This window comes from Varroa destructor, unplaced genomic scaffold, assembly GCF_002443255.2.
Source record: "Varroa destructor unplaced genomic scaffold, Vdes_3.0 BEIS01000001.1, whole genome shotgun sequence".
In the NCBI taxonomy this organism is placed as follows: domain Eukaryota; kingdom Metazoa; phylum Arthropoda; class Arachnida; order Mesostigmata; family Varroidae; genus Varroa; species Varroa destructor.
Genome location: NW_019211454.1, coordinates 71,917,259 through 71,926,296, shown reverse-complemented (window position 1 = coordinate 71,926,296; position 9,038 = coordinate 71,917,259). Strand labels below are relative to the sequence as shown.

Here is a 9,038-nt window from a genome sequence, read left to right as displayed (position 1 = left end):
GTAATATCTCTAATTCGTAACCGAATGGCACCATACAGAAAAAAAATCCAGCTCTAAAAACGTCCCCAGTCAGCAGCTGAACTAAGCAGTGACAGTGTAGTCGACAGGGCTGTTTTAAACGGTCGTAAAAAGCGACGACTTATACCCCAACGACGAAATGTAGCAAAGCAATGAGGACGGCAGCAGGCGTGCATGAGCTATATGTTTTCCACTGCGGATACATACGTTATCTAAGAAGGACGTCAGAGACGTAGAAGATGTATGGGCTGCCTCTAACCACGGCGACAGGATACAGCATATATTTTGTGAATAGAAATTAGTAGATTTGAACTGATTATGGACGCACGCAGATACTTGCGTATCATAGACACGATGAGCAACTAGAAGATTAGCAATATAAAGCCGTTTCCTTGGGCCGGCACGACAGATGATACAAGAGATCATATAAACGTGAATTTAAAAAAAATTGTACAGTAACAGTATTTGATACCCAGAGGATAACTAGTATGTGTTAGAAAACTCATTTTTAGTTCTGAGTAAGCAACTACTTTTAAAGAAAAACATACACGCAAACAGAATATTTTTCCATTCAAATTGTAGCAGATACTTCACTTTTTCGCTTTCTTTGAATGCCACCAACGGTCGACTGTTCCAAAAGTTACAAACTGTGAGACATTGCTGAACAACCGTGATCCTCTGGGATTCTCGCATATTTAGTCCAAGTTGCATGTGGCTACGTCATAACGCCGAAACTCGTGCCGGGTGAACTTAAATGTCAACTTAAAGTTACCTTATTTCTACGCTACGTAAAATGTTTACTTTGGAGAAAATACGCACTATCTTTTTGACGAACTTTTTCGTGTGGTACGTTGGAGTACTAACAATGGATGGAACAATTAACGTAAACGGTAATAGACGTTTAGAACAGCGTCAACTAGCGAGAAGGAAGGGTAGCGGTCGATGAGTAGTTAATGATTCTTTGAATTCTACGACGTTCCCATGAACAAGCCTGTATCTAGATAGGGTTTTTGATTATTTTTAAACTAGTTGAGTCCAGACCGCGGTCTCGTCTTGTAGTTACACCCTATGAATGACCGAAAATTTATCACTCGTAAAAATGCATTATTTAGTAACAGAAGAATATAGGTTCATCTCTGAAGAGGATTCACGTTCATAAACTTCACGTAAGTCTCTTCCAACAATCTTGATGATTGGGACGTTCTCCAAAGCCTAAGACAGCATAAGAAATCAAAATTCAATTCAAACCATTGTATAAACAGTTTATGAACGTTTCTTCACTACAAAAGAGGCAGTGTTTTGTTTCACGCGGGCTATTGAATTATAGAGAGATTCGAGTTTTTAGGGAGGAGACAGAGCTACTATATTCCTGCTGCCATGATTAACCGAATTAGATCTCTTTCTCTGGTCTCTTGCGCTCCACGAGAACTCCACGCCATGCCCATTTACCACCAAGAGATGTTCACTATAAAGAAAATATCGCATATGTAGTTCTAGGCACCAAAATGGTGGCACGATCTATTTCGCTAGCTTACCTGCGTACGTGTCTTCTTAACTGTCACAGCCTGCGAGATGTCTATGGTTCGACTCTGTTTTCGATTACTTGTCATTGTCTTTTCATCTTTCCGTCTGTTCCTAGTTTCATCTGAGTCGTCCGTTCGTTAATTAAAGCTCACAGGAAGCTGATGCTTGTAGCGTTACCTTTTTCAAACGGCCTTGATCGTATTATAAAGCACTACAGGGCGCGACTAGCGATCATCGCAGAACGAGAGAATAGGACTCTTTGCTCACTCCGCATAGAGCTAGATGACTCAAAAAGAAATGAGTTGTCGAAAATCAAGCTTTAGTTGGTCCTTAACTATTGTGTTTGTAACATACACCAAAATAAGCTGCTGTGTATATAATCTGTGCCGTAGCCCCGTATGACATAGAAGACTATAGAAAAAATAGCTTAAAGGAAACAATGCATCATCGTTCTTTATGCAATAGGTTACTTTTTCGTAGTTGTTGCTTCATACTTTGGTACTTTTGCAATGCGAAATGGCGAAACTAACATTGATAGATATCTATTCATAGTAGGAACTGCTTTGGACTATACAGTAGAGAGAATTTAACGAATCTGTTTGCTCGAATGAGTAGTGGCTTACGATAAACAGCAAAGATATCTAAAAACATTGTATTCTTAGTTCTCTCTTCTCCGTACTATAGAATGGCGTTAGGAGAGGCTTGTGGGCTGAGCCAGCCTCGTTGCAACGGCAAAAATGCTTTATTATGCATTACAGCATCTCAATTACTGCCGCAGCCATGGGCCTGACACGGTCGTTTTACGTCATCGTAGACGTTGCCAATTCGCATTTATTTATTATTTAATCTCGATATATTAGCGTGTGCTGGCTTTGCCTTTTTTTAATTCATTCATCAGCGAGTTTTACGAAAACAAATTAGACAATAGCAGACAATTGGGCTTCCTTGAAGTTATTCACAGACCCCTTTTTTTCTGTCCTTGGCCTGAGCTAAGGACAGCCAGCATAACCGGTAGACACAGATCTCGTAATGATCTTGTGTAAGTCAATGTATTTCTCTACTTCGCACGAATTCGAGTTTAATTTATTTCCTACGCCCAGTTCCCATTTTGAGCTATTCATCGCGGGAGCTTTAAGTTTTACCCCTCTGCCGTCCGAGTCGTTCTCGCAGCATCGATAAAGCCGTCCCCTCTTGCAGGGAATAATTCATACGTTCTGAAGAAGATTAATTTACAGTGACTCTTTATGACGGTATGTGGATAACCAACTCGTTTTCCACTGAGACTCAGGGGGCCCCAATTCTCAAATTGTTGCCCGAACGGAAGCAGCATTGATTTAATATATCTGCATATACATCTGCATGTAAGATTGAAAAATTGAATAATTCTATTCCGAATGTGTTAGTAAACGCTTGCTATGTGTTGAGAATTTGTATAGAGTAATACCATCAAACAGAGAAAACAATGCTCTATAGAACGTTCGGCTGGCCTAAACTAGATTAGAGGTTGAGCTGTATCAGTGTCGGCACCCCTTCACGTTCAAGGTATGAGCTAACTTACTTTTTGCTTGGCGCGTCCATATATATTAGCGTCGCTTCGGTGTTTGACAATCTATCTGTCTTCTCTAACTGACTGACCTGAATAATAGTGCGGTAAATTATACGGATTTGTCATAAATGTGAAATGAGCTAGAGAGAGGAATCAGTGCTGTGTGAGTTAGGCATAGACACATCCAGCCACCGGCGTGCTCTCTGCGATAGAGCCAAATACCACGGAAGTTTGTATGAAATTACAAGTTCGTACTTTAGTAACTTTAGTCACACAAATAGTCGTAGTATCTATGACGTGACTGACGCAGCGATCGATGGTTTCTTTCTCGAGGTTCGATTGTGGAAACCTGTACTAACAGCTGCTAATGTGTTCGGTATCTGTAGTTTTACATATTTAATGCAGGGCTAGATTCCTGTTAGCACCACCCATTCAGTTAGTCAATTGTTGCGCCAATGCACGATCCAATGCATGCACGATGAGTATACCAACTACATGCCGCCAACTTCCTCTTTCAAGTGTTATATCATACAAAGGACGGTTGTTGACGAAACTCCCATAACACGATTGATCGTCCTGATATGTTGAACAGCTCGAAAAAGAATTCACCGCCTTGATCGCAATGGACGAAAAATCTGTTAGATCATTGTATTGTTTAAGGACTCAAGCCTAAACCAAGGGGGGAAAAAGCTGCCCATATCTTCTTCTACTATTCCAGATAGCCATCGTCTCGATCGTGTTAATTCACCGTATCTTGCTCGTTGACTCGCTTTCAGGGGTAACTGGGCTTGTGTGCTACGGACGGCCACATCATCACTCTATCACTCTGGAAAAAATTCGAAATATAATAGAGAGAGGGAAAGCTATTAGGTTACTTAAGCCTATTGCATCAGCTCATTTGAACATGGTAATAGCTACTGGAGAGGGCTCCTTTACGGTTGATTTCTACTAACAGTAACAGCAGTCGTAATAAGCCAAATAACAAAAAACACCAATTCATAGTGCTTGATTTTACAATGCCTGATATATTAATTATTTCTGTTTTGTTCGAAGACCTAAAAGCTGGGACTCTGTTATTTACCTTGGCACTGCCCAAATGAAAATAAAGCTAACAAAGTACTGAAACGAACCTTTATTGTGAAAAGCTACGGCGTACTGTTCTTTCAACATGATGGAGTGTTATTAAAAAAACCACAGTTTCTCGGGCTAAGTAACACTACTGACAAAGCAAAGTCAGGATGTCCTCAGGTGGACACTAATTTATAGTTAAACCTGTAAAGGTTACCTAAGTGCAATTAACTTAATTAATTAAAAAAAGCCGAAAGACGCTTCGTAGGCGGTACTCTTCATTTATCTTCATCAGGAGAACAAAACTTGCTGGTCCGAACGATCATCGTGGCAAAGTGATTTTTGGCATTCTCATCTGGATTAGTTTGCCTGATAGCTTGAACCCGGCATGATCGATTCGATCGTCGAAGTATTATCGAAAGTGTGCGAAAATTTTCGAAAGAAAGGTATCATTCTATTTTTATCGATGGTAGCGATGCGTTAACGGCCATTATTTCGAACCTGGCTGTAATATCACACCAACATACCTCAAATAAAACATTGACTCCGCCATAAGTTTTGCAATTATGCCGCAGATGTTTGGCTGTAAAGCAGACTTGTTTCGTTGTTACTTCGTAGAACAAAGCTTGCGTCTGTGATCCGTTAGCTCCGTTAATACTTGAGTGCCTATCAGTAGAAAAGCAGAATTAAACTTCTGGCGTGAATGGGTAGCTTTTAAGCAGTTTTGTTTCAAAGCTTTAAAACTTAAGCATGATGAATACAAATTCTTCACTCAATCATATATTTCCCGAAATGATATCTCCCAAGTAAGGTTTTGATACATTTAATCTTTAGCGGTAAATTGAATACTGGTATGCCGCAGTTCCGTTGAAAAGAGTTCTATATCTGCTAAGCTTTCAACAGCCTCTCAACGACTGATCCCGAATGAATCTGTTTAAGCTAAAACAAATGGGGGCCGGATACAGAGTCTAATAAGAGCTTGGCCAGATAAATAACGCAATTTGAGGTCACTATCAGCAGCACGAAGGCCGCATCGATGACTGAGCGTCTTAGACCGTCAGATATTTGCTGGTGGTCATGTAAAGCAATACGATGCACATGTCGTAGAGCCAGCGTCAATTTGAAAGCCAAGTAGAACTTTAATCCAAACCATTTATTGAATTACGCCATGTAGGATTTGCTGCGATTATCCTTTCAAGTAGTGTTTCTTAATGCTTTTGTTTGGCGAAACGTTGAATCAGTTTATATTTTCTATGTGCACGCCTCTAGACGGGCGATATACTTTATTTGTCTATTAGCTTGAATCGTTAATTCTGCTCCCCAGCAAACAACGCTGTTCCATGCAGGAGCAGGACAAGTAAATTTCTGCAGGATCAATTTTTAATGGGCAGGCCTTACCAGGCGCGGAGGTCACGCAAAGCTGTCTCACGTATAGGTGTTCCTAATTCAGTGACAATCCGTAGGCTACTGGTAAAATCAAAAATGGCTAACTTTATTCTACAGCAGAACTTGATTTGTTCCTGATGGCTGCTACCAGTACATACCGTGCTTGCACTCGTTGATGTTCAATACGATACTACAGATTGAAGGGTGTTGATGTTTTTCCGAAATGAGTAGCCGGGATAACGATGACGAGAAAATGCTAGTTAGCTAAAAACGAGAGTGCTTCGTCAACAACTATAGGCAAAGGGCTCTGTGTGTTTCATGTTGTACGCGTGAAAAACATATCTTACATAGGTGTTATTATTTGGTAGATCAGCATAGCTTATTTACCTGATTCTGCAGAACAGATATCAGGCAGAGAGGGAGATACTGTTGACTGACGGTATGAGCTGTAATTAAACGATACGAAATACGGAAGTCGACATCATTTATTCACTTTTGTTTGTTAGAGGCCTCAGTGCCCCCTCGTTGCTATACTTACTACTTCATGACGATCTCACCATATGTCAGTATTTAATGCTCCACCCTTTCCAAGTTTAATACATTAAGCGTTTTAAAGCCTGTAAGCCTAAAATTTCAATACCTCTACGCTTTCGCATGATATTTGCATAATAAAATTAATTTTTAAATAAAAGCATTTTGGTGTTTTTAGGCAAGAAAATTTAATGGCGGCCAGTGTTTTTTGCTTTTGTCACTGTGCAAATCCTCAGGCAAAATAGGCAATGATTTCATTTGATCTATGATAGGTAGACAGGCTTAGAGCCTTTTTTCATAGCTATATTGCAATGAGCTATTATTTTCAGGTACTACGCTTACAGGTACCAAGACCGATTTATAAAACTCTACCTATTTGAACAGGATTGAACGCAAGACAGACGAACGTCACTAGCAAGCCAGCTATAAAACAATACCGTCCCCATACAAATTGACGAGTGAACGTGACGAAAACCGTGATAATTGTAATTAATGTGTCATGAATGGGTTCGTCAATCTGGACGGGTTATTACGCTTCGAGACGTTGTATTCGTTTTACTGGTAGGCGACAGTAACACCATTAATCTTCTCGAAATCGCGAGCCGATGCAGTGTTTTTTTTGTTTGTTGCCGTTTGTCGCACGCGGCTCGGAACAGATGCTCAGTCAGAGAGAATTTGTTTATTGAACAACAGTTGCGAATCAATGTTACTCCTGTTGTGTATGTTGTGTATCCTGTCTGGGCGTAAGCAACAGCTCGATACTGCCGCAAGCGGACGCTAGATAAATCGACTCGTAGGAAAAAAAAAAGTAATTTTATCCCAAGCGCAGTTAGTTTTCTAATTCATAGATGCGTATCTGAAACGGTGAAGTAGACAACCTGTCGATTCGATTACCAGCAAGGCGACAATACGGTGGGATCTCGGTGTCAAATAAGTTATTTTAGGAACGTTGAGAAAGAAAGATCTTCTAGGTAACCTTGTTGAGCGTACATATGCCGTCGTGAATAACTATTTGCACGCGATAAGTGGTCCACGAAAGCCGCGCGTCAAGCCTACGAGGCAAAATTAGGATAAAGGTATATTAATGCCGCTAATACGGCAGGTCGTAAGTTGAACCTGGGTCTCATACTATTTATTTATAGAGATACACCGAAGTTCAAAGCAGGTGTTTCGAAAAATCGCAAATATATGTTTATTTATTTATTTTATGAATATGCTGAATATAAAGAATTTTATGAACACGAAAAATGAAAATTGTTTCTTTCACATTGCGCCAGTCACAATGATGACTAAAAGAAATCGCCTAGTCTAAAAAATTACCGACTGATGCAAAAAATTGTCACGGCTTTTAGGGTGTGATGTTTAATAGATAGGTAGATAGATATACAGTCACATAAATCTTTGGTAAAAAATGTCCAGGATGTATAAGGTTTAACCCGAGCTTTTTCCGTAGAGTGTTACGGGTTGTAGAATGTTTATGCTATGTTTTTCGTCTCTAATTGTTATATGAAACTAAATAAAATTACCGATTACATAGCTTGTGACTGGGCCTAATTACGTCGGTGTTTTGCTGAGTAACACGGAACCATGAATGTTCGGGTAAAGTCAAGTATATAAGTTCTACAGGGCCAAAGGGGGCAGATTCAGTTCGAGTGATACACATATTACTATTGCATTGAAACTGACTATCGAATCGAAATGGAGTGATATGCGTAGCTAATTGATCATAGTACTCACGGTATGCCCTAAGCTGAAAACATAGATAGGTTTGTACAAATGTGGTTTTGATAATTTTTATCTTCAACCTCAAGATGTTGTTCGGTTCAGTTAATCAGTCCCTGTAGCACAGTCTTCGTGAAGAACTATTGGTACTCTTTCACGGATGAACATGGTGAATTGCGAAGCTGCCCTTTAGTGTATATCATTAAAAAATCTCTGCAGTTACAGGTTGGCGCCTTCAAGGTTGCTATGTAACCAACTTACGCAGTCCAATCTGTTGTTATCGACAAGTTCCACTGATAACTAAATAGTCGCATATTGAATTGCACCGAATCTGAGGGCTGATTGTCTATGTTTATTATAGGGGCAATTTATGTTGTCGAGGTTTCCCATCAGTCTTTTAAGATTATTCTCATATCAGTCCAATGTACTTTACCTGTTTAAGAGGATAGTAATGTAATTATATCATCATTAATTGAATGGGTAAACTTCTCAGCATACAATTGATGTACTTACTTCTGTTATTCATTTTAGTTTTGACGGAATACGCAGTAAGTTTTTTCTTGCAGCTGTCTAACCAACACATCAGCGTCACTACAAACGTTTGCCATCTTTCTTAGCGTATTTATATCCAAACGGGCACAACAAAGCCACCGTCGATACGAGAGGTACACGTCACTCTTGTTTGCTATCCGTGCTATCCGTAGCTCTTCTGCTTTCTCTAATGATGATATTTTATTGTTATACATTAGTATCTCTGGCCGATATCTGTTTTATTGTATTTGACATTCAAAGCGTCAAATACATGGCGATCGTATTGGTCATTAGCGCTTTGGCGGTTCGGTTGGCCACCCCCGACCGCTTCCGATCTACGTTACGTTGCTCGATCTAACCACAATGGGCTCTGTAATCCACTTGCCTTCCTTCCCTTTACTGAAGGCACCAATGCCAAAAGTGCTTGTCGTCAATGCCTGATACTCCCATTCGACATCTCCTTCACTGTCCCTTCTAGAACTGCTTTGGTCTTGCTTAACGTAAGTGTCATAGGCTCGCGTCTCTCTTAAATATGCGGCCCACAAGCTTCCTATATCATTGCTCCGCGTTCGGGATTAAGCAGCTTGATCTAGCAGACTTGATGACTCGGGATTAGCACATCGAGAATTTTGCCATAGTTGCGTAGACAGCTTGTAACGGTAGGCTAACCAGTTACTTTGCGAGGCAACTGACTACTGTTTTGCGGTTATTT

The 9,038-nt window shown here is 40.1% G+C and overlaps 1 long non-coding RNA gene across 1 annotated transcript; it reads right to left on the bottom strand.

Moving 5' to 3' along the window:
* Nucleotides 1–479: 479 nt before the first annotated feature.
* Nucleotides 480–8,831, bottom strand: LOC147759058 (uncharacterized). Its single transcript, XR_015318858.1, has 3 exons — nt 8,309–8,831; nt 4,684–4,822; nt 480–3,914 (listed from the first exon to the last, which is right to left on the bottom strand). It is a non-coding gene; the product is annotated as an uncharacterized LOC147759058 (long non-coding RNA).
* Between the last annotated feature and the right edge of the window lie 207 nt (nt 8,832–9,038).